The sequence below is a fragment of the Convolutriloba macropyga genome, chromosome 6 (assembly GCF_964194025.1).
Source record: "Convolutriloba macropyga chromosome 6, txConMacr16.3, whole genome shotgun sequence".
Classification (NCBI taxonomy): domain Eukaryota; kingdom Metazoa; phylum Xenacoelomorpha; order Acoela; family Convolutidae; genus Convolutriloba; species Convolutriloba macropyga.
In genome coordinates this window covers 42,080,438-42,105,866 of record NC_134473.1, presented here as the reverse complement: position 1 = coordinate 42,105,866, position 25,429 = coordinate 42,080,438, and the positions used below count along the sequence as shown (strand labels likewise).

The 25,429-nt window shown below is 36.3% G+C and overlaps 1 protein-coding gene across 1 annotated transcript in view; it reads left to right on the top strand.

The window, feature by feature from the left end:
* The window catches only part of LOC142341324 (uncharacterized), a 58,897-nt gene that overhangs the window by 18,505 nt on the left and 14,963 nt on the right, over window positions 1-25,429 (top strand). The window lies entirely within an intron of this gene.

The following is a 25,429-nucleotide window of genomic DNA, read 5'->3' as shown; positions in this document are numbered from 1 at the left end:
GACAAAGCTTTTCGGGGCAACGCATTGCACAAATTTTCAACTTTTATCTAATCTTGGACCAATTTGAAAACAGATTCATCCATATTAGGGCATTTTTGCACCTGAGTATACTGTTCAGGTGTAGATTCATTCAAAAATAAATTCTTTTTACTTGCGCACGTCCAGCCTAATGGAGTTTTAACGCCGGTTGGGACTTTTTTGAACCTTTTATAATTTGTTTTTTAGTGAACCAAGTCTAAGCTGTTAATGCCTATAATAAATGACGCATTGTTCCTTTCAAGTTCAGGAAAATTTACATGATTGAGATGATCATGATTTTTGCGCAAAGAGTTTAGTTGAGCTATATTTACTGCGGACCTGTTCAAATATGGTACTGCCATAAAATCATTCAGTCTGACAAGTTCGAAAGGGCTTTTCATTGGCTTTATATCAAAGCAAACTTTAGAGCAATCAATTTCCTTAGTCGTGTGATAACCACTTTTTGGCCTTTTAACTGTTTGTTTGAGGTTGAGACTAAGTTCTTTCGCTGTTGATTTAAGAAGAAGACTTTGTCAGCTTCCTTTGTCTAGATATGCGTATGTTTTTTTAGACTGATTTCCAATTGCAAATTAAACTGCCACAAAATCTACCTGGCCCGTTCCAACAGATTGCACTGGTTTAAAGTTTGAGTTGCTTTTGTTCAAAAATTACCATACAGCTGTGTGTTGTGTCTTCTGCCGCACCTTTTTAAGAGACAGACATGTTTTGAACTGCATTGATCTACATGATGATGCCCAAAACAATTGAAACAAAGATTTTGCTTCAATTTATGATCTTTTGCTTCAGAGGACGCAGTGCTTTGAAATGTATGCATTTGTAGAGGTATTCGGAGTTGTCATTATTTGGACAACTAACGCTTTGTTTCGTTTCAGATTGAAATTGCATTTGTTTTCTGTTACTCAGGAACAGACGTTTTGGAATTGCATTTTCATTATTTCTGGTAGAGTGTGACATTTTTCAAGGCATTTTATGAATACCAATATGAAGAGAAGATAGGAAGTTGGATTCTGATGATAAATCTAGGCATGCTTTTGCATAATTTCACTCAGCGGAACCACTCAGCAAGCGTGTTTCAGAATAGCTGTGTGATGGTTTTTCACGGGACGAAGCGGTTCCATTCGAGTTTGACTGGATTTTGTAATTTTGTTAAAGCTATGTTCTTATTAACGGTGGAGTGGAGATCAAGAATAAAACCGAGTTGTTCAAAGATGTCAACAAATGTTAGAAGGAACGAGTAGTAATGTGTATAACTTTCCGGATTTGATAAATTTGCGTTTCTAAAGTTCAACAATTTGTCACGAAAAGCAATGACAATCCTCTTTGAACTGCCAAAATTTTCCTACCGCATTGATAGACCTGCTGCGTATAAATCACCATTGCAACCGTAGCCTTCTACTAGTCATTTTGCTTCCCCTGTGAGTACTGATTTCAAATGGATCATTTTTTCAGCTGGAGACATGGTTGATTGGTTGATAGTTGCTTTGAAAGTGCTTTACAATTTTATCTGCTTCATTGGAACATCGTTGAAAATTTCTTGCAGTTTTGTGAGATTTTTGCAAGCCCACTGACATTAAGCTGGTTGAATTTTGGTTTGAGTTTTCAACTTTAGAAGCCCTTGATGATTGAAGTTTTTGCTTGTTGCGTTACGATTTGATTCAGGATAAATAATCTGAGGAGTGGGCCAGCTGAAGGATTGTATGTTAAGCAATGACGATGGAGTGGCTTTAGAATCAAATTGTAAGCTGCTGGGCGCATAAAAACTGACAGTGTTGTTCACAGTGGGTGCTGATGAACTATCTGTGTATTGCTCCTGAGTGTTGATATCAAGTCCAGGTTGAACTGTGTTATAAAATCAAAATTTAGAGTTCTCCGGCAAACAATTAGTTCTTTTGCTGGAACCAACACTGAAGCTGAAGTCCTCTCCTGTAACTATTTGCGACTTTCTTTGGACGTATTTTTTGAAATTATTGATACTTTTTCTATTTTCTATCTTAAGGCGACTATGTATGCGAGAATAATTGCTCTGTTCTGATGGATCGATCAGAAATGATAATTGCTACACTGCGGCTTCAAATCTTCACTGCTTCTCTTTTACCTCTTCCACTGTTTCTTGTAGTATGTCAACATCTTCTGATTCATCTATCGAGTTGTTTAAGTAGTCCAGGTGAAAAAGTATATCGTCCATTATCATCAGTTTCGAAGATTTAAGCATCTTCTGTTCAGAAGTGTTCCTGGCTTTTCTTCTGAGAGGCTCTCTTTTGGAGCACTGGAACATTGGTGAATATTTTCCAAGATAGTTGTTTTTTCTCTGGTTGCCCTGGGAGTTAGCGGTTGACCGAGTGTCTACAATGACTATAATGTAAACTGTTCTCTTTACTTGCTGGAGAATAGTTTTTTGGTTTTTCAGCTTATCTAACTCCCACCAGATAAGGAAAACCTAACTTAATGTCAACTTACTAAGTGCTTGACAGTTATCTGGTACAAACATTTTCTAAGTGCTACTTACCTGAGCTATTTAGATGTTTCTAAACATGCCAGTTACCTATTTGTAAGATGGCTATCTGATACATTACTGCTAAAACTAATACAAAGTAAATCTACTTACGGGATGTTAATAATCCAACTAACTAACACCTGTTACCTACCTGCAAACTTATATCAAACTTACTTATCTACAAGATCCCGAATTTCACCTGCCTAATACCTGCTACCTACCTGCTGCAACTTATGCTCAATTATACCTACCATCTATTTACCGGTAACTCTGTTGCTCGATACCTTCAGTCTACCTGTAACAGCCCTTACCAAAAGTTCCACACCTATTGGTAAAGCAATGAAGCAAAGAGCAATGAAAGCGTGAGTGGTTCGGAAGGCAAGCGGCCGGGGAATTTGGAGCGGATAAAATCCCAAAACTGAAAAGTAAAGAAAAAATTGGGTTTTGGTAAGGCAACCAACCAGTGAGATTTGGGGTGGGTAAAAACCCCACAAAAAGAAAACAAAAAAAGCGCGGTGGTTGGGGGTTTGGGAAGCCAACCAACCTAGGGTTTTTGCGGAAGGTAAAATCATAAAACCAAAAAGCAAACAAAGCGCGGGGATTGGGAAGGCAGCCAAACGGGGGATTTAGGGCAGTTGAAACCCCCAAAAAAGAAAGCAAAGAAAGCGGGAGTGTTGGGGGGTTTACGAAGGCAACCAACCGGGGAAATTTGGAGAGGGTAAAACCTCAAAACGAAAGCAGAGAAAGCACGGGGGTAAATTAAAAGATAAAATTTTAAAGACTGTTTTTTGATCTTTTGAATCTACTTTTATTCTCTTGTGGTGTTTTGCCAACCCTCTTGCTGTTACATATGTACTGTTTTTTTTAAATTTCTAGAGCTTTGGTTTCTGAAACCTCAATAAATATCATGGCGCAGATCAATTGTTTTCCATTTTAATCAATTTTTTAGAGCAATACTTAGCTTTTTCAGAGGTTGAGTTCGTTGCCTGTGGTGGTTGAGCGTCAAAATGTGGTTTCGAAAACCAATTAATTAGGGTGTTATCTTTAGAATGTGCTATTAAAAAATGTTGTTTATTAATTTGATTTTGAGTATATTTATTTATATATATATATATATATATATATATATATATATTTATATATATATATATATATATATATATATATATATATATATATATTAGTCACCTCTGATTGCGACTGTTTTGTGTTATGCCGCTCTTGTCGGAAGTCACTTCCGTTCGTTTTCGACAAAAAGAAGTCATGTCAGTGACACGCTTCGTGGTCGAATTTTCAAGTTATGTGCGTAGTGGTTTAGTGTGGCTAATATAAATTGAGAGGAGTTTTCCTAGGCGTTGGGCTGAGTCTCGATATACTTGATGAATTTAAATTTTTTGGCAGTGCTAGTGGAGCTTTTCCAGTAGGAACTGTTCTTTCTGTTTTCTGTATGACTTTACTCATTTATAGTTTTTTATTGGAGACACAGTATTCGGCCTTTTCTAACTGGCTAAAGATGTTTGCTACATCGATTTATTGCGTATTTTTTCGGTATTCTTTGTACACGATATGTATGTCGCCTTGCCAAGCTGGATCTTTAAGGTTTTAGAGTTCTCTCTGTTTTTCTTGGAAGATTACCGTCGAATCTGCAAGTCCGTAGAATACTTTGAAAGTTTATATTAGATCTATAGAAGGTATTTTTCATGTTTTTGTACCAAAATCTGCAAGATAAGGTTTTTAGAACAATCATTTTTTCGGAAGTGAATACGGTATTTTTGATTTGCTCCTCATACATTTTTTTCTCTCGGACCACTTGTCCTTCGGTGATCAATTTAAATTTACTTGTCTTTCGGACCACTTGTCTTTTGTCTTTAAACGTATGTGGGAGTTCAATTGGGACTAGTCTTCCTTTCCTTTGTATAGGTCTGTAGTTTTGTTTTAGTCTCTTACGAAAAAATCATTGTTTTTCTTGTTTTCGTTTCAAAATGTTGTTGTTGTTTTTCAATAGCATTGGTACGAGTTCGTCATATTCGTCGATTGATGGTTAAACCACGTGTAATGTTTCGTTTTGAATGTGTGTCACTTTTATCTTTAGATGGTTCATGTTATCCAATCCTAATATTGATGTAGTATTGTGCTCTATTGTGCATCTTTTTTGGTTATTTGGTTATGTTGAAGTCGTTTTTAGAAACTGTTACTCTTAAGAACTCTATCGGTCTATGATTAAAATTTACAATTTCTTGTTCTAGGACGTGTCTAAAAGGTTGTTTGTTTCATGGATAATCGGATTTACTTTGTATCCGTTAATTTTAGACTCAATCCCAAGCGTCTTATCGTTGCTGAGGTTTTCGGTGATTTTGTTTGTTTCCTTGTCTGCACCTTGTGTTGGTTTTCGAGTTGGGTTTTCGTATTCGATTCATTTTCCGCTATTGTGAACATGGCTTCTTTTTTTGTTCTCGAGGATCGGATTTATTAGTTATTGTTTTTTGTGGTCGGTTGAGCTTTGGTCAGATGACTTTATGATTCCTGTTGTACTACACGTTTAAATACTGTTTGCATCGGTTTCCTATAGACTTCTGTTCTTACCTGGTGCCTGTGGAAACATTTTTTCTCTTGAGCATCTCTTGCTTTGCATTTTTTGTGTGTTTCAATGTATATTTGTCCCGCAATTTTAACAGTTTTGCCCGGATGGATTTTCTCAATTTCATAATTTTGTCATCGCTTGTTGTTTAATGTTTAATTTCCAGCAATGCCTTCGAATTTTCATTGTTGTTTGTAGAGTTAAGATAATTGTGTATTTGTTTGAACGTTTTCTCGTGTTTTGATAACTGTTTGCTTGTGCTCTGGAGTCCATTTATGAATTCGCCTTGTTTGACATTGTTTTCGATTACGTTTTGCTTCTGTTGCAAACAATTCGCCTTTGACAATGCTTTGCAGGTATACCAGAACTCCAAGTCGGATTCGTTGTCCATTTGCTTCCTGTTTAGTGCTTTCGCTGTTGTCCCTTCGTTACTACTTCTATGTTTCCTGTATTTTTCCGCCTATCGATTTTCCGTTTGGCAGGTTTCCTGGGGAGTTTATCTCCGGGATATCGTTTACCCGACATTGTTGTGGTTGGTGGTCCGATGTTCCATAGAAATGTGTTCGTTGTTGTTAGTAACTTTTTCTCCGATTTTGTTTTCTCGCCTGTACTTTAATTTTTGTAAGATCTAATGTTAATTCTGTTTCCGGTCCTATTTGGTATGTGAGTACCATAAACTGATACAATTTCTTCTCTATTCTTTGGAGCTTATCTCTTGCTCGTGGTCAACAAAAAACATGCGAATTGTTTAACAGAGCACATAGCTAATGTTTCAATACAACATTGTGTTAAGTTAAGTGTCCTTCAGTCTATAGGTGGTTAATCTAATTAGTCTGTTTTCATTTCAATAATGGCTGTGAGGTCATCGCTGTCTTTCATCGCAGTCATCACGTCCTTCATTACAATTTAACACATAAAAAAACCTGCAAACTTCATCTCTAGCAGTGAACCACATCGATACACTTTTTAGTTTCGTACGACAACATTGTTTGGACTATCCGCTCTTACGCATTAAAACTTTACCTCATATGTCTACAAAATAGTCAGTATTTTTATCATTTTAAATTTTAAATAATTTTTTAGAGCAACAATCATTGTTCCAAAAGACAAATATTGTTAATTATTGTAATTCCTCCTTTTGAAAGAAACTTTTTTTCAAAAATAAATGTCAACCAAACTGTTCTCAAAGCACCTTAACTATTTCACTGCAAATTTTTCCTTGGGTCTTAAAAATTTCCAAAGTTTTTTTGTAATTGAATTTTTATTGACACAATTTACAATCGATATCAAGCGGAAAAACAAAGAATTGCCTCATTACACGTAAAAAGCGTTAGAAGTTTATTGAACAAGGAGGCTCGGTAATGTGAGTTCGCACATAAATTTCCGACCCCGCTCATCCACATTTTTGGCATAAATGTCTACCAAATGAGGAAAGACAGAAGACCCCAAAAATTCAAGTTTTTAAAAAAAATTTGAATGAACAAAGATCGCCTCCAACGCAAATAACTCATGCAAATTAGACAAAAAGAACAAAAAAAACAATTGGCTTAAATTTTAAAAAACAACTAATTTCAAAGTAAGGAAAACCATTAGATGGCAATTGAAAACATCCAATATACGTATGATCACACGTTCTTCTATAGGAGGGCATTAAGACCTGTCAATAATCAATTTTTAAGCGGATATAAAGAGAACAAAAAGAGACAACAAAAAGAAATTCAATTAAAACTTGAGAGAAAACGCTGTCGAAGCCTTAAAACCTTATTTGGCCCCGTATAATATGTTCAATTGAGCCTTCTTTGAACGACAAAAATGTGGTATCGGTCTTCTCATTAAAGAGAATAGGTAACAAGTAAAAAGAGTAAAAGAACAAAATTAATTAGCACTTTTTTTTCGAAAACAATTATTTTCAAAGTCAAGAAAGCCATTAGATACAAAATCAAACAATTAAGCAGGTTCAACTATTCGTCCAAAAGAAGTGCTTGAGACCTGTCGAAAGTCAGAATATGTCTTAAGTCTACAAAAAGAACGCTGAAAATAGACAAAAATTAAATATACTTTACTTTTTGTGCGAAAAACCCGTGTCGAATCCAGTAAATTCATAACGAATTCTTTAAAAATATATCAGATATTGTACACTTGCACCTTCCCTCGGCAACAACAATGTCATGTTTGACTTAAACTAACGAGACTAGGTAACAAATAGACAGAAAACTACAAAAATGAGAAGTTAAAGAACGTTAAAAGGAGTTTTTTTTACTTTTGAAAACAATTGTTTTCAAAGTCATGAAGGCCATCAGCTTTCTACGGAAATCAGAACAAAGACTCATTTAATCCCTCGTGAAATGCCAATGAAACCTGTTTTTATCCAGGTAGTTTCGCACGATTGAAAATACAAAGTAAAAACGACAATTAAAGACAATTGTAAAAAAAATTAATTTAAATTCTTCTAGAAAGGGGCGTCGATTTCGTTAAAACCATATGATATGCCTTTCAAGACTTTTATATGTTCAATTATGCCCTTTTTGGAACGGCAATAATGCAATATGTGAACTGTAAACATTGTGATAATGTGAAGAAAACGAGAAAAAAACGTGAAATTTGGCCAATACCTAAAAATTTAAAAAAAAAATTGTGATATCGAGTAGTATCAGAGCCAGAAAAATTAACGCGTAAACCCGCAAAACATTTTAATATTTATTTCAATAGAAAGAAGCTGATGAATAATCATTATTTTTTGCAGACGCTAAGCTATAAATTGACCAAATGAAGAGAAAGATCGTGGCAAAGTTCAATAAGCAATTGTTCATTTAAAAAGCAAAATTTTTCAAAAGTCAAATTGACCACAAACTTTCGAGGAAATACAATAGATACAATAAATTGGCGCTGCCTAGAAAGCCATCTGGTCCTATCAACAGTGAGCTTTGATGTGAATTGTTCTGTTCTTAAATTAACATGCAAAGCTCTTAATCCTTTTTTTTAAAAAAAACCGACTGATTACAATCCGAATTTTTTATTCCTTGCAACAGTACAAGATTGCAACAAAACCAACCCCGCTACTGTTGTTCGTCCATTTAGAGCACTCAATTGTTTTGAATGCTTAATATCTAGATAACTCTTAGTTAAAATATCAAAAATAAATGCTGCGTTTTTGATTATCATAGAGTAAACTTAAAAAAACGGAAAAATTTTGATTCTAGCCTAACATCAATGGAAATGGAAATAAAACTAGCTGTCTGTTTAGTTTACAAGGATTGTGTTTGTTTTTTTTGACGTGTGTACTTCGGGCAAATTTAATCAGTGTGGACTAAAGAAGCTTATTTCGGGCAACTTTTGATAAAAAATGCTGAATTTTGAAAAATTTAGCGACAATTTTAGTCAGAAAAACTAAATGACAATTGTCAACACTACTTTTTTTGTCTCTAAAAATACAATTAACAGTACTATTGTTAACAATTTTTACAATTTTTAGCAAAATTGACGAAATTTTAAGCGAAAGTCCGGAAAATGTGAATAAAAACATCGGAAATTCGTCAATTATTCGCAAAACTTTAACTATCGATAACTCCCTGTAATATACAAAATTCAAAGAAAAATTTAATTCCATATTCTACGCTGGATGGGCTTTTTACTGATACCACTCCCAACTCTGTACGATGAGTATATCGATCGGTCAAAATTGACTGAACAAAAAACCCATTTGAGTATATAGTTCCTCCCCCCTCAAGAGGGTCGGAACAATAATGTTACGAAAACAAAAAAAATTGCAGGGTCTTCAGGGTTAAAATATATGCAAGAGAAATAAAGTTGAAGAGTTTGAACGCTGCAGACCAAAAGACTATTTCTGAGTTTTCATTACTACGATATAATTATATAGTTGATAGACTCCGTGATTTCATCTCGTTACAGAACTCTGCGTGAGAACATTAAACACTACTTTGAAAGCCAGTCCTTCGAAATTATACCGGGATTTTGTTCACCTATAGTTATAACTGACTTGAATCAATCTCACTTTTGACAGAAGCCGTATCCACTATTTAAAGCGCAGGTTTGTGTTTGAGAAGTTTCTAATGCTTCCCTAGTTTAGACCTCAACCTATGAAAAGATTAAGAGTGACAAAAAGATGGAACGAAAAGACCAGGCTCGACCAAAGTAAATTCTAAAATTCTGCTCAACCCAAATGCCCCACTTGACTTCTATTAGACCCTGAGTTCACGCCTGGACTTTTGCTCGGCTTGTCGGAAAATTTTCATTAACAGAAGATGGTTTGAGCAAATTTGGTTCTAAAGACCTCCAATGCTTCTGACATAGCCAGTAAGCATGCTGTTATATTAAATGTTTCCTAAACCGATGAATGACACAAAACAAATGGCACCTTAATCGTAATTAATTTCATTAAAAGAAGTTAAAGCGCAATACAACTCAATTGCAATAAGTACTATTTAAGAGCTCAATTTTTCTTGATGTTTTGATGACAAATTTCCAGTTTTATTTTTTGGTTGAGCTGCCTTTTAGCAAGGCCATTTGACTTTGAATTGTCGTTTCGTGTGCTTAAGCATGCGTAGGAGCAAAATAGAAACGCTACAACAAGTTTCGGAATTTTGAAAATTTTTGCGCTGCGTACACAAGTTGAGGTGCCAGACGGAAGTGAAGTCTGATCAGACCGTTCCAGACCAAAGTGATCTCTGATCAGACCATCTCAGACCAAAGTAAACTCTGGTGAGACTGTAACGCGCTCGAAACTTCGTGGGTACTCCAGCTGCACTCAACGCTGTTTCTGATCAGACCTCCCAGGACAGAAGTCGCCGCTGATCAGACCAAAATGATACGACTCTCGATAATTTTATGCAACCATGGTTCAGGCCAATTTGAGACAATTGTCCAGATGATTGCATGCTTAAAATGGCCTCTGATCAGAACACCTCCATACCGAAATTACCACTGATCAGACCTTATCTACAATGCTCAGGTATTTTCCAGACCATTGTCCATACATTTGGTCGCTTGAAATTACCTCTGATCAGATTACAGTGTGCCCTAAAGTTAATACTGATGAGACTAGTTTTTGATCGAGTCCTCCTCCTCTGAGCAGATTTGTGTGCGCTCTAATCCACCTCTGATCAGACCCAAGTGCAATCGAAATCACTTCTGTTCGGAATCAAGAGAATTCGAAAAAATCAGATAACGGTATTAACTATGAACAAATCTCTTAATATTGCCATAATATACTTTTTTATAAAATGATGATGACAACTGAGTCGGATCAAAAACGAGCTCGAGTGCATTTGAGTCTGATCAGACGCGATTCCAAGCGAACTTGGGCCTAATCAGAGCCAATTGGGAGCGTCAATGGACAATGTTCTTATCCATGTGGACAGTGGTCTGAAAAAAATCTGGGCCTTGCAGTTTGAAGATATGGAAGTGTTCCTATCAGTAGAATTTTCAGTCTGGAGATGGTCTGATTATAGACCATTTTAAGCGCAGAGACATGTGAACAATTGTCTGGAATTGGCTGGGGCCAGTGGCGCACAACCGTCTGGACAATGACCATGGCCAGTGTTATACAAAATCGTATGACTGTAGTATGATGGAATGATATACAAAATAGAATGACTGTGGTAAAGTTGGTACAAAATGACATGACTATGGTATGATCGTATGCAAAGGAACCTGTCCAGAGACAGATTCTAGCGGAGTTCGAGCTAACACGTGTGCATATCACTCTGATCAGAGGTTACTTCGTTCTGATCAGGACTCACTTTCGTCTGGCACCTCAACCCAACCTGGATTGTGATCATTGCCATAAGACTCTATAAGAGTCTCTGATAAAGACGTTGGTTTATTGTTGTTGCCTCTTGGCGGAGCCAACCCCTCTCAGTAAAAAAATATGTTTCTGATCAGACCCAGTTACGATCCATTTTTTTCTGATCAGACGGAAGTGACCTCTGATCAGACCAAAATTAGACCATTGCCAGACTTTTGTGCGCTCGAACCTATTTAGAGACCCTGTAATTTTGTTCTGGAAATACACTGTGTGCGTTCCTTTAGGGTCTGATCAGAGGTGACTTCCGTCTGGCACCTCGACCAGGGTATGAAAACATCATGCTCCATCGAAGCTGCCTACAAGTTGGGCTTTCTTTCGGCCGAAGGAAACTAATTTTAATCGAATTTAATTGAAAAGTTTGGCCGGCTAATTCTGTTAATGTTGAGGTCTAGACTGAGATCTACGTTAAATTGTTAGAAAAATTTTGCTTCAATAACCACACTAAACGCGATTGCTGTTATAGCTAATTAGAGGTTACTGACTTGCTCAGATTTGCTTACGATTTGCTTAGAAAATCTGCTAACGATCAGATCATTTTAATTCTTTCTCACTCTAGCTATTCTTGCATGCTTAAATATAAACCAACAAAAGACAACACTGTCCAATTTAGAACGGGAAGCACCGAAGATACCAAAACTTGTGTCTCTTTTCTTTACTGGAATTAGACTGATTTGGAAAACTGTTTCTGAAAATCTAATACTAAAATTATAAAATTAAAACTAAAACAGTAAGAACAGGTAACTTCAAGTCGTAATCGGTGCTAGCTCCGCAGAGGAAATGCAACTTTTTAATGAGTAATGCGTCACCAAGTTTCTGATTATTTCATTTTAAGATTTGACGCGCCTTGCAACATGTATTAAGTCTTAGATTTGATATATATTTGGTGGCGATTCTCAGCACAACAAATTGGTTAAATTATAGACAATGATCGGCCCTCATTTATATCTAAAGAAAAAACGAGAGCCAAGCAAAGCTAATCATATCAGAAAATGTAGAGAAAAAATATGCTTCATTGAATTAATATCCTTGATTCTTCTTCATAGAGTGTGTCATGGAAGCGCAGTAGTCGGTTGGAGAAATTGAGTAACTTTTACTTTTATTAAATCATGACTTAGCTACCGAATCAAATCGTTGTTACTATCAGGTGTGTTTTTTTCCATTTTTCATCATTGTCAATTTTGTGGAAGTTTTTAAAGACACTACCTTGTTGATAACAGTCCCCCTCATTTGACTATCAAGTGCGTTTATTTCCATTTTTCATCACTGTCAATTTTGCGGGAGTTTTTAAAGACACTACCTTGTTGGTAACATAATGATAAAAATCTCATTAAGTCTAATGCAATGAGATCCTGCAGAAAAATGATAACTTTTCCAAGTCATCAAAAATTTCCGCACAAGGCTGACATATATTGGAAAAATGAGATTCCTGATAGTTTTAATAATTGATTCCTAATAATTGAAAGTCACGCCATGTGAACAAGTACCTTCCAAAAACCAGAGTTCAAGTTAAAAACTGAGCAGAAGAAATTTCTAATCAGCTTGCGGGAATTTTTGTGTCCTGTTTGATTTTAATTTCACTGGGTAGTTAATTCCAATCTAGTGTTGCCAAACTCACAATTAGTTTCTGAATTTTGCTGGAAAAAAACTTCAGGTTCCAAAGATTTTTTGTCCTGTTAGACTCATTGAGGACTCCAAGTGACTAATGGATATCCAGTTGCTGGAGTGAAAGCAGGTCGTAATTGCTAATTTTTATTTTCCAAAAAAATGTAATTTTTTTGTTCTCAAAAAATAGTTTAACGGGGAGTAGGTTTTCGACTGTGTTTTATATCCTGAACAGATTCAGATTTTTGTCTAAAATATGTTCTCCATAAACGCGAAGTTTAGCTGTTTTTTCAAGGATACCATTAGATTCTGCTCAATTGCGTGAATGACAACTGTTGGGTAGTGCAAATGACTTAATAACAGTGCGTTTAAAATTTTTGTGGGATAGATTTTCTAATAGCGTAAATTGTTTTATTCCTTGGGCAATTCTTCGTAGAAGATATTTCACTTCACCTTGAAATGTTAAATTGCTGTCTATATGAGCTTCCATTTGTTTTACTTCAAATTTCTTGTTTATTGGAATTGAATTTATAAAGATCTGTTCTTTAAAGTCTTTCCTTTTGTTCTTACCGAATATCATGAATTCAGTTTTTGAGGTGTTTACTGTGAGTTGTTGTCCATGAAAATATTGAATTAGGTTGTTGGTATTTTGTTCTAACTTGGCCCTGCTTTCGTCAATGGGTGTACCAAAGTTAAAACAAACAGTTTTGACAGCAGATTGTATAAGTTGGTCTTCTTTGTCAGCTCGTGTTCCCATATCATTTATTATACAGATTAAATAAAAGCGGGCCAAGTACTGTTCCTTTTGCTACACTTATATAAAACGTGATTTCGTCTGATTTGCAATCTTGTAGGATAACAGACTTGCGACGGTGTGTCAGGAAACTTCCTTTTATATTTTTTCAGCTCTCATCAAAACGTAAGTTTTCCAGCCTGATATCTAAAATTTCGTAACCGATTGAATCACCAGCTTTTGAATGGTCAAGGAAAGCGGTTGTGTCAAAATTCTCTCTGTCAGTTTTGTTTTTGATGAATTCTGTGCAAAATAATAGGGAATCGATTGTTGATTATTTTCTCATAGAACCATATTGATATTTACTTAGTACGCTGTTGTCGTGAAGGTACTGACAAATTTCATTCCTCAAGATGGTTTCAATAATCTTTGAGAAGCACGAGGTAATAGAGATAGCGTGGTAGTTATCAGGTTCTTCAGTGTCATCTTTCCTGTATGGTTGAACAACATGTGCTGGTTTAAATTCTGTGGAAAAGCAAGATATTTTGATGAAAAATTTTAAAGAAAAATTAGATGAAGTACAATTACAGAACTTGAGTCTTTATTAGTTCATGCAGGAATGTGTGATGGTCCAATTGGTAAATTTGTTCACAGTTTTTTTTATTGCATCATGACAGTCTCTTTACGTTGCAAAGTGAAATCTAAAGCTTCTGGTTTAGATTTGCACGCTCTGGACAATGGTAATAGAAAATGGAGGCCCTGAAATTTTTTCGGTGTAGAGGAACGATAGTTTGAAAGGTTAGCATTTTTTTGTTTGCATTACGTAATCCCTAAAAACATTTCTTATGCAAAAAATTCTGGGTTTCATTTTTTCAGAGTTTCTTATCTCATTTATCAGCATCTTTTTTTCCGGTCATTTTCAGCTGCTTCAAAAAGATACGTATGGAAACTATTAAGTTCGTTGTCATTAGGAATACTGATGTTGTTTTTTAGATCGAAGAACTTTTCATAGTCTTTATCATTCAATAATCTATCTAGATCGACCATCAATTGTCTCGATTTCCAAATTTCTAATGAAATACTTTTTCTTATGAAACAAACTTTTTCTAATGAAAGACTTTATAAGTCGAGCGATTTGTGGCAGAGCCGCCGTAATCTTTTGAGTAAAAAATTGTAGCAAAGAATCCAAGCTGCTCTGAACGAACATCAGATATATTGTAGTTCCTTTTTTGCAACATGTTTTCCGAACTGACATCTTTTTAGTTTCTACACAAAGCCCTAACAAACTTACATTAGCAAAGTGATCACATTTCACAATGCTATCACAAATTAGTGTTGTTTAGAATTTAGCAGTCATTGAAAATGTGATCAATAAGGCTTTTGTTATCTTTTGCACTGTTTAAACGAGTAGATATGGTTTTGTTCTTGAAATGCAATCCATACGGAGGTATTACTGTTTCTAGCTTATATCTTACCAAATTAATGGTAAGGTTATAATTACCCAGAAGTATTATCTTATTTGCATTATCAATTTTTTTTTGCCAGTTGGTCCAAAAATCCATTGCTATTTCGTTTATTGGGATTATAGGTAACATTCTCAATATTACATTACATCAAACATTTCAATAAAACATAAGCGCAAGTTGGTTATTTTAACGAGACTCTTACACTGTCGAATTTATCCGTTAAAAGATTTAAACCATTGCAAAAAATCATTGGAGAAAAATCTTTGGCACGAGTATCATAACTCCACCACTTTTTTGGTTTTCATTCTGACCGCAGAAATACGGTCAGTTCTAAAACAACAGTGTCGTTGGATTGAAAACATTTTTGTCATCATCTTCACAGAGCCAGTTTTTTGTGAAACAAAAAATGCAGTTTGGTCCCAGGTCGTGTACTAGCGCGCGTAGTTGTTCTTTTTTGCTGCGAACGCTTTTTACATTTAGATGATGTTTTCAATTCCAACTCTCTTCTCTGATTTATCCTGATGGACTCATTGTACTATGTTAGAACATGTCCTGGATTTACTCTACGTCACCAACCCTTAGAAGCAGTCATTAGCTCAGTCGTCTGTTTTAGTTCATTCGAGGATTTGACTCAGAGCCACAAACCATCAAAAACTAATATCTTGAAACGTTTTTCCATTTTATTTATTACCCCCCTATCATGTAGAACCCCTGAAAGAGTTGGTTATAGACGGGGGCAATCACAAACGCAGAAGAAAAAACTGAAACCAAAAAGCACGCACTTAATAAAAGCTCTTCGTATAAGGGACATTAAATACTTGAAATAATTGACCACTATTCCCACAGGAGACGCTCCAAAGAAAAACAACAAAACAAGCGGCAATTGACAAGTGAAAAGAAACCTGGACTACAGAAATTGTAAGAGTAGGAATCATCACACAAAAGCTGAAAACCAACCGCAAAGACAAGTCTAGCGAGTCCGACCTAAAGTTTAGGCAGACTTGCATTGAAAATAAAGCAAAATGGAAACTATCGGAACAATGTCAATAGTTGACCGAAAACAGCCTTACATAGGACATTTTCCTTAACTGATGCGGAAACAAAAGTGCAGTCAGACATCTACTACAAAAATGAAGAAAAAAACATAGCCGGCAGAATGCCGGACAAGGGCTGAAGAGTCGTGCAATAAAAACTCTTATCAAAGCCTACCTATTTCAGAAATGTGAAATGCAATATAGTGTGAAAAAACCAATTTTAGGGTAGAAATGTGGGTAGGTAGGTGGGGGTTAGTTGGGAGGGGGGTTTAGGTGTGGGGAGTAGGTGTGTGGGGTGGGGGTAGGTGTGTGTTGGGGGGGGTGTAGTGGGGGATAGTTTAGATAGGTTGGAGGGACTTACATGGCTTCAAAAGTTCTCAAAGTGACCTTTTAACCTTGAATAAGACAATCAGTTTGTAATTACTATACATTTCAAGCTAAGCTACTTTAAAGTCCAATGCTCGAAAACAGGCGTCAACGTTCTAAAACAGAAGTCAAATTTCAAGTTCTGACTTCTGCTCAAAAAAACCTGTAGAATCTCAATTATCCTCTTGGAGTCGTATAAACTTTTGGAGCACCTAAACAACAGCATCAACGGATCAAGAAATTAGGAAAGTACCAATAGCTAAAAATATGGAATTGAAAAACACGACAAGACAAAATTGCTATAGCTGCGTGTATAGTTATGTGTTTTGCAAAACACGAAACGCGGCAAAATTGGAATAATCCTGAACCTAAGCAGAAATTAAAATGTACAAATATAATACAATAAAACAACCACGAATGTACTAACTTCCTCATTTCGGTTAAGCATTGCCATCTTTGTTTTGTTAATTGGTTTCTATCATAAGAAACAGAAGATTATTTGGAAGATATTGACAGATACTGAAGCGTTACAGAATACAAAAGTACTTAAAATCAAATTTTTGCGCGTACGTTTTCCAGTAGTAACTTGCTCAAAGAATTGTTTTTTTTTAAGATTTCTGCTTTAAAAAAATGGCGTATTTTAGTACTGCGATAGTTTGGTATGACGCAGAGGAGAACACAGATTAATAAGAGCCTCTGTATTTTGCCAAAATTTGTGGGAGCGAAACTGAAAAGAAAGGGAATTCTAAGAATACGGCAGCTCTACGATTCATGTCAGGGCTTCATATTTTTCTAATATATAAGACAACAAATTCTAAAGCTCAATTCAGACAGAAAGTGAGAACTATATTGTTATAATACAGTATAGGCAGAACGTTTTTATCTCTTGGTTAATAGAAACCATGTTCAACTAAAGGCAAAATCGGGAAAATATAATTGACTAACAAATTTTCCTTTTTCACCTGCACCCCCTTTTTAACTGGCTCTTGGCAGATCAAAAACTGAAAAAGTGAACCACCAAATACAATCATATACACTCCGAGAAGGGAAGTGCCATTTTTGTCAGTCTTGTTTGCTGGAGATCAATTATAAAGACTCCCTGGGTAATTTATTAAACCACATTTTATGACAGAACCCACAAGAAGAGGAGTATTGAATAGAATGCTACAACAGAACCATTTCCACACCATTGTTCCACTTGATAGATAATTGTTTGATGAATTGCCTCATTTTCTTCACTTTTCCCTAGTGAGTCGAAGATTCTGAAAAACCAAACTTCAGAAAGCTCCAGAAAGAAATAAAAACTCTTCCATTTGAAGAAGTGGAGCACGTGAAATGCCTAGAAAACTCGTAGCACTGACCCAATCACCATTTCCTGACAAAACTGTTGGAACAAATTGTCAGTTCGTAGCACAACACTATTTAAATCTAGGATTAAAACAGTACTCGCATATTATCATGATTTCCAAGAACCAAAGATTTCTGCGAAGAAAACACATATGAACTCTATAATAAAAACACAATAACTCTTAGAAATGACAATGTGAATTCTCATGGGTCTTAATACAAACAGCACTTTGTGTCATTGGCCACTTTTGTTGTTATTTAGGACCCTAAATATTCAAAAACAAAACAATAGAGCCCTAGTGATGAGCGGATTCAAATCTTGCAAGAATCTTGCAAGATGATTCCAAACTTTCAAGATTCTTGCAAGAACCTTGCAAGATTTCAATCAAGGCAAAAAATAAATCGGGGTACAAATGTTTTAGGAAACATCTTTGAAGCAAACTTTTGTTTATTAAACAAATTACAAAACCGAATTCAATGAAAAAAAATTAGCTCGGATTCAAAAACTTGCAAGAATCTTTCAAGTTTATGAATTCTGGAAAATTTATTTGTGTATAATTGGTGGCTGAAACTAACTGAAACCCAAATGAAATGACTGATATCAGTTTTCTTGATCAGCAAAACTGAAATTAATTGACTTTTTTGAACACGCCTTTTGAATTTGAAATCTTGCAAGAATCTTGCAAGTTTCTTGCAAGATTTTGAATTCAAAATTAAATTTCCGACAAATAACTAGAGACAACTGGAGGCAATCAAATCCGTCTTTTTTAAGTTCAATTTACCTAATTTAAGACGAAAACACCTTCAATCTTTTTCTCATTTTTTTTTAAAATAATTATTTTTAGAGAAACAAACATTTTTTGGAATTTTTTTGTTACTGATCCTATCGGTAATTTAGCATGCTTTTGTTGTCGTAAAAAAATTCCGATTATTTATGGTGCGGTCTAAATATCTTCCTATTGAGATTTTAATAAACGTAAATGATGCCTTCAGTTGATAGCTATTGGTGTTAATGTCCTTGAAGTTTTTTCAATCAAAAAATATTGGTGTGTTTTCGAAGTTCCATTTTTTGTTCTTCTTTCATTCGATTTATAGTTTAGTCATCATCTAAAATAATGACCTCAACTTTCTAGTAAATCAAACATCAGCTCCGTTTTTGATCTAAAGCAAGTAATGTTTCTTTTTAAGTACAAAGAGAAAACAACAGTCGGAGTTTTTTAATACTGATATTTCGCAATGTACCACAACAAACTAATTGTACAAAACGATATATTAGTTCATTCAACCAACCCTTAAATCATCACATGGTAAGAAAAAAAATTGTGTCAAAAAGTTGTCGTTTCGGCTTTATGGTGCTTTTAATAATTCTTGTTCGAGTTGTTTTTTTGTCAAATCAAACAAAAGAACCCGGTCTCTAGGGCGATGTGGGAATTTTTTCCCACTTCGCAGTGGAGGTCTTTGGTGTTCAATACCTACCCAGTGGACTTGAATTGGGTTCAAAATTGTCCGCGTAGCACCATTTTTGTTCGTTTTGTCAGAAATGGGTGTCTCCCATTAGCCCAAAAAATGCGGTACGCTTCATGTGTTTGACAATTTCTCCAAAACTACAGTACCAAAATGTACGGGCACTGTCGCGTTTTGTTGACTGTTAACTTTCATTGCATGCACTGTTTAGTTGGTTTCTCAAATTGGCCTAATCAATAATTTATTGGTGTTTAAATTTGAAAAAAAAAGGAAGTAAAAATTATATTTTTGGGGGCAGCTTAATGTTTCTGACGATTTTTCCTGAACTACACTTCTAATTTGGCAGGTCATAGTCGCTTTTTGTTGATTTTAAGTATTGTAAAAGTCTGCCGTTTTTAATCGGTGTCTAAATTGCCCTGCTCAGAACGTTATTAAGCTGTAAATTTCAAAAATTTTAAAAACAATCATGTTTCAAATGTTTTTCAGTATTGATGTAGTTTTTCTTCTAACTGGTATATTGTTGCTAGCAAATTGTGTTATTTAGGCGTTGCTATGGTCCTTGAAGTTTTTCAAAATCTTAGTTTTTGGGAATTCATTCTTTTTTCATTCTTTTCGAAATCATGAATTTATTGTTTGAATTCTTTTTATCAAAACACACAAAACATCCTGTCCTTTAGGGCGAGGTGATAATTTTCTCCCACTTCGCAATAGAGGTCTTGGTTGTTCATTAACTACTGAGTGGACTTGAATGGCGTTCAGTTTTGTCTACGTGGCACCGTTTTTATCCGTTTTGCAAGATTTTGCGTGAAATTGGGCTCTCCCAAAAGCCAAAAAATCGGAGTACGATTCATGTCATCAATGATTTCTCCAATACTACTGTACCAAATTGTACGGGAATAGTCGCGTTTTGTTGACTACAAATTATTTGTGCTTGCTGTGTTCAGTTGGTTTCTCAAATTGGCCTAATCAAAAAATTATTAATGTTTAAATTTGAAAAAATTGAAGTAAAAATTATATTTTTAGGGGCACGCTTTTTGTTTCTGACAATTTTTCCTGAACTACTCGGTCAATTTGACCGGTCATGGTCGCCTTTTATTGACTGTGAGTCTTGTAAAGGTCTGCAGTCTTTAATTGTTTTCTAAATTGTCCTGCTCAGAACGTTTTCAAGCTGTAATTTTTAAAAATTTAAAAAAATAATGATGTTCTAAATGTTTTTTAGTACTGATGTAGTTTCTCTTCTAATTTGGGTTATTGCAGCTTGAAAATTGTGTCATTTAGTCTTTTCTTGCGTCGATGAAGCTTTTCGAATCCTTAATTTTTGGGAATTCAACTTTTTTTCATTTTTTTGCGAAATCATGAACTATGCGAAATCATTTTTTTGCGAAATCATCATAACTACTGAGTGGACTCAAATTGCGTTCAGTATTGTCAACGTGGCACCATTTTTAGCCATTCTGCTTAATTGTTTGAGAAGCTGGTGTTTCCCATTAGACCAAAATGCGGGGGTACGCTTCATGAGTTTGACGATTCCTCCCAAACTACTGTACCAAATTAGACGGGCTTTGTCGGGTTTTGTTGGTCCTAAACGGCCCTTGATTGCAGTTTTTCTTGGTTTTTCAAGTCGGCCTAATAAAGAAGTTGGAGGAAGGAAATTGTTTCATCACATTGATAAAGGAACTTATTGTTTTGTACTTTTTCGATTTACTCATTCAATTTTTGACCAAAACGAGTGATTATTGGCCTAATCTGTTGCTATTGAGACGTTCGTTTCTGGAATGGCTAGTCACAGTCCTGAAAATTTTCTTTAGAACTGTTTTTCAATGGTGCATGCGGAATAACAAATTTTCTGACTGAAGTGTTGTTTTGCGCGATTGAACAAGTTTTTCGGCGTGCGTTTTGTGTTGTCTAGACACTACTTAGGTTGTTGAAGCTATTTGTATCAAACAATGGAATTAATTCAACAATTTTTCTTTTTACACGATTTCATCAAATTTCTGTGGATGTTGTTTTATGGCAAAACACACAAAACATCATAACCTTCATGGTGAGGTGGTAAATTTCTTCCCACCTCACCATGAAGGTTTGCCGTGACCTAGAACGTGGAAGTTGACCAGAATTACACCCACAAATACGCCGGGAACGCTGTTTCACGTTGTTTCCGGAGATCTTGGGTTTCGCTGTTTGCCCAAAAATTGGGGTTTAAAATAGTATTTTGTTAATATCTTCTGAAGTACTGAACCAAATAAAACGGGAGTGGTCGCATTTGACACTGAGTTGACACTGAAGCCCTCTTGCTTGCAGTGTCTGGTCAGTTTCTCAAATCGGCCGTATCAGAAAGTTATTAAAGTTTAAATTTCAAAAAAGTCGAATTTTAGGCTATTCTGGGTGACGCAAAATTCGGAACAACAAAACACGCGATATACTCTATAAATGTTAGTGTTTCAGAATCCTCAGTTAGTGGGGAGTATCCCCATATACAGTTTATATAGTATTTTATGTAGTTGAGGTGGTCAATTTTGACTCTGCAGAGCTGTCACCTCGCTTTTCTTGGCATTTGGTACGGTACCTTATAATTGCTATAACTCCTTGAAGAATGTACCGATTGTGCTCATTTTCTAATATGATGCGTATCTCAAGCACTGCTACAAACTGTACTAAGGGGGTTTATTTTTGTTTCGCCGTTGTAGATCAATTGGCCAGTAAACTTGCCCTCAATTTTAGCCCCAGAAGCGTTTGACACCAGCGGGTGACCCCGTTGACATCTTGAAGATTTGAACTTTGTTTTAAAAAATTAGTGTTTTGAATAGCCCGTCTAACGTAGATTCAGAATATGTGTACTTTAAATAGCGTTTTGTGATGTTTAGATGTTCAATTTTAGCTCTGAAGGTGGTGCATCTCTCCTCTAAGGTCATTTGGTACTGTACCTATGACCTTAGAGGTCCCTTCGGGTGATGGTTCGCGGCTCGCCAACCTGTCCGCTATCCAGTTCCTGTAGAGGAGGTTGAAGGTGTGTCTATACATGCACTCCCCAGCTCCTCCCTCAACACCATAAAGATATCCGATAGGGACAAAAATCGTTGATGTGTCTTCGTATCGAGTGGCGGAAAACAAGAAGTAATTTTTGATCAATCAAAATTACTGGGGGTGCCTTCGCAATAGGTAGGGTTGATAATATAACTATAATTCAGATAATATGGGGATGTGAGTTCTGTGTTCGTGTACTGAAGGCGAGAATTTTTTGTGAACCAAGGGACTTTCTCTGTTGAAGTGGTGCTGGACAAAGAGATAGTTATGGATGGTGTGTAGCATCTTAGTCCGATTCACATTGTGTGTTTGGTTGCTTACATCCATCTGTGTTGGATGCAGAAAACCAAGCTGAAGGCTCAAGGGGTCGTATTTCTGGTAAATATGATGAAGGGAATCATCTCTCTTGAAAAGTGTGTTAAGATAATCGTTCTGACGATAGGCGAGAGCAAAGAAGTACTTGCAGAGGTGCCATAATCTCCCTGTGAATCGTGGATTGATAGGTAGGTGAATGCACTCGAGTGGGAGTGCCTTATCCCGTCTTTCGTTCATTTACTCGTTCTCCAACTGTCCCAGAGAGCACGAGCTGACCGTTGGCTTCAACGTGTGGTGAGGCGACGTTGAAACAATTTTAATTCGATCTGGGATATGAACACCGTGGTCCGTGTTGATGCCCAGAGTAGTCGTGAATTGGTGAATATTAAGATTCGAGCCAAGTGCTCTGTGAAACGTGCCTCCTGTGGGAGTAAAGGAACTTACTCTCTGCTTGGAGGTTGAGGGCTATGAGCCTCTTGGTGGGGTTGATGTACACCAAGCAGGCAACTGTGAGGCCTGAATCGGCGATGATCGTATGGGGTAGATCTCGTGCGCCGTAGCCCTAGGGCGTCTCCTTGTTGAAGGACCCGTGCAGGGATAGTTTTCGCTCGAGGTTTGCCGATCGTAAGGAGAAGGTTGAGGAAGGGGCGGCTGAGGTCGAGGTGGAGGGGCTGTGGGTACTCTGTACCTCGATTTGTGAATGCTCATGGAATGTGACACTGGTGTGGGCATTACAGGCGGAGGGTAAGTGAGTGGTCGTGAGCGAGAGTGGGGACCGCGAATCCTGCCAGAATAGGCCTAATTAGGGATTACTGCTTCGGGCGTTGAGCGAGCCGACTGTTCCGCAGCAACCTCATCAGGCTGCTGGCACCGCTGTTATTGTAGTGGCACGGGTTGAAAAACTTGCGGTGGCTGTGGCAACGGCTGTTTTCTTTGTAGAAGGAGTTGTTGTGATGAACTCAGTGGTCAAGTTTGTGCCGTCAGTGAGCTTGTGTCGCTCGCAAAAAAGAGGTGTAATTCTCCCGATTACCAGGAAGAAATAGGGGGTGAAGGTAGTGGGTTCACCCGAGCGTAATTGGCTGAATCCAGAGTTTGTGACTGTGGAGATGCCTGGGCCATCGTGATGGACTTTACTATCCCTTTTTTGTAATATTGATCATTCAAGAGATGTATTTGTGTTTTCTGTAATGTTTTTGAATATAGATGGTTGATTTTTGGCATTATGATTTATAATTTTTATATTTTCATGATCAATTTTCATTTTTTGTATAATTTCAGATGGTACTTCTGTGATAAATATACAATTTTCTGGAAACCAATTGGGGTCATAAATGCAGTGTAGTGTTTCTGGTAGTTGATCCATTAATTGAGGGTGTGACTCTGCTATGGTTTTTGTAGCGGAGAAAATGTGTCTCACCAAACTTTTCCAATATCTGTGTACGCACCAGGATAGAAGTGGGAGAGAATCTAATATCCCTGCTTCTGATAGATCTGCATCTCTTGCAGAACTTATGTACGTATTTATAGGGTGAGTGAAACCTTCAATTTCTTGTCTAACGATTTTGTGTACGCTTTTTGTAATTTTAAAGCAGCGTTTTCTAGTGTTGACGCTAGGCGTTTTAGAAATTCAATTGACAGTTTTCTATCAGCACCAGTTCTATCAGAGGGTTGTATTTCTATCCATACTACATTAATTTGAATAGCGTGTCTGATAGTGGGTTAAATAAGGTGTTATAGATAAATGAAATATAGGTGTTAGTGAGAGGGTCACAAATTAAAAGAAATGAGCTTTTTGTGCGTTGAGCTCCGTAGATTTCAAATAAGCATGAAAGAAAAGCTGTCCGTGAGACTTGTGAAGCCCTATCTGATAAAGAGAGGAGACGCTGTTGCTCTACTGCAAAATGGTGGTATCTAAGTTCTCTTGCTGTATTTAGGCGTAAGTTTAGTTCATCTTGGTTTTGATAGTGTTTAACTCTAAATGGTAGGATTTCACGCATACGACGTTTCTTCTGTTGTGTAAGAACGACTAATCGTAATTCCGCCAATTGTGTATCCAATTTCGATGATGTTTGGCCAGTATGATCGCTCATTTTGTTAATAATTGTGTTTTTATGTTAATTTGTTTAATTATATGTTGGGATTGTGTTTCCTGTTTTCTGAGTTTTAATTGTAAAAATAGTATAAAGTTGTATAAACTAGCTCTTAGTCTTTTTCTCAAGAGAGAATGGTGTGTTTTGTGTAAGTTCTTTTTACGGACAGAGTTTGTTAACTCACTGGTTGCAACAGTTAAAGCAGACACAAGTTGGGCTCCTTTTACAGCCTTAAAGTATAAGGAGCTAGGGCTATTTATTTCTGCGCGCGAACTAGGCTTACCTATATCTCTAAGACTAAATGACTCTGTAAAACACTGAGGTTAAACATCTTTTAATACGGTGATAATACAGTACAGCACCAAAGTCAAGAGTATACACATGGTGTATCTAAGCTAACTGACTCGCTAGAGTTAGTTAAGTATGCGAAATATATAGGAAAATAGTTTATTCTCAGTCTCTGATTGGTTAGAGGTGTACATCCAGTATTTCTACTGCTGCATCCATCCGGGTTTAAGAATTGTAAATCCGAATTTGTGAATTGTAGCAGAAATATGCTGGATGTGTCATCTTCGTTGTGTAGTGAAGTGATGAGTTGTGTTGTCGTCAAAGTGGGGTTGTGACTTGTGCCGTCGTCTGAAGTATATTTGCATATTGATTAAGCATTGTGCTTGGTGATATGAAAAAGAGCGATAAAAATTGATTATTTGAGACTGCTCTAGAAAGGCGGAAATTGTCAGCTATTCCCTTTCCTGAGCTAAGTTTTTTTTTCATCAGTTCAGATTCTTGGAAAATGTATCTGCAGAAGCTATAGCTTTGAAAAGTTTAGTAAACTTCATACGCCCCTCCTTATAATGTTCTGTAGGAACTTTTGCTATTTTTTTAGCTTTGATATCTGAACAACTGGTAAAATTTGCCGAAAAAAAAACAGCTTGAATCAGATAACCGTTTTGTTTAAAATCGTTTTCAGGAGGTCAGCTTTCAGAAAATGGCAAGTACAACCTTTTGATACAGTGCTTTAGAAAACTTTCATAGCCTTATACTGCGCAGTAC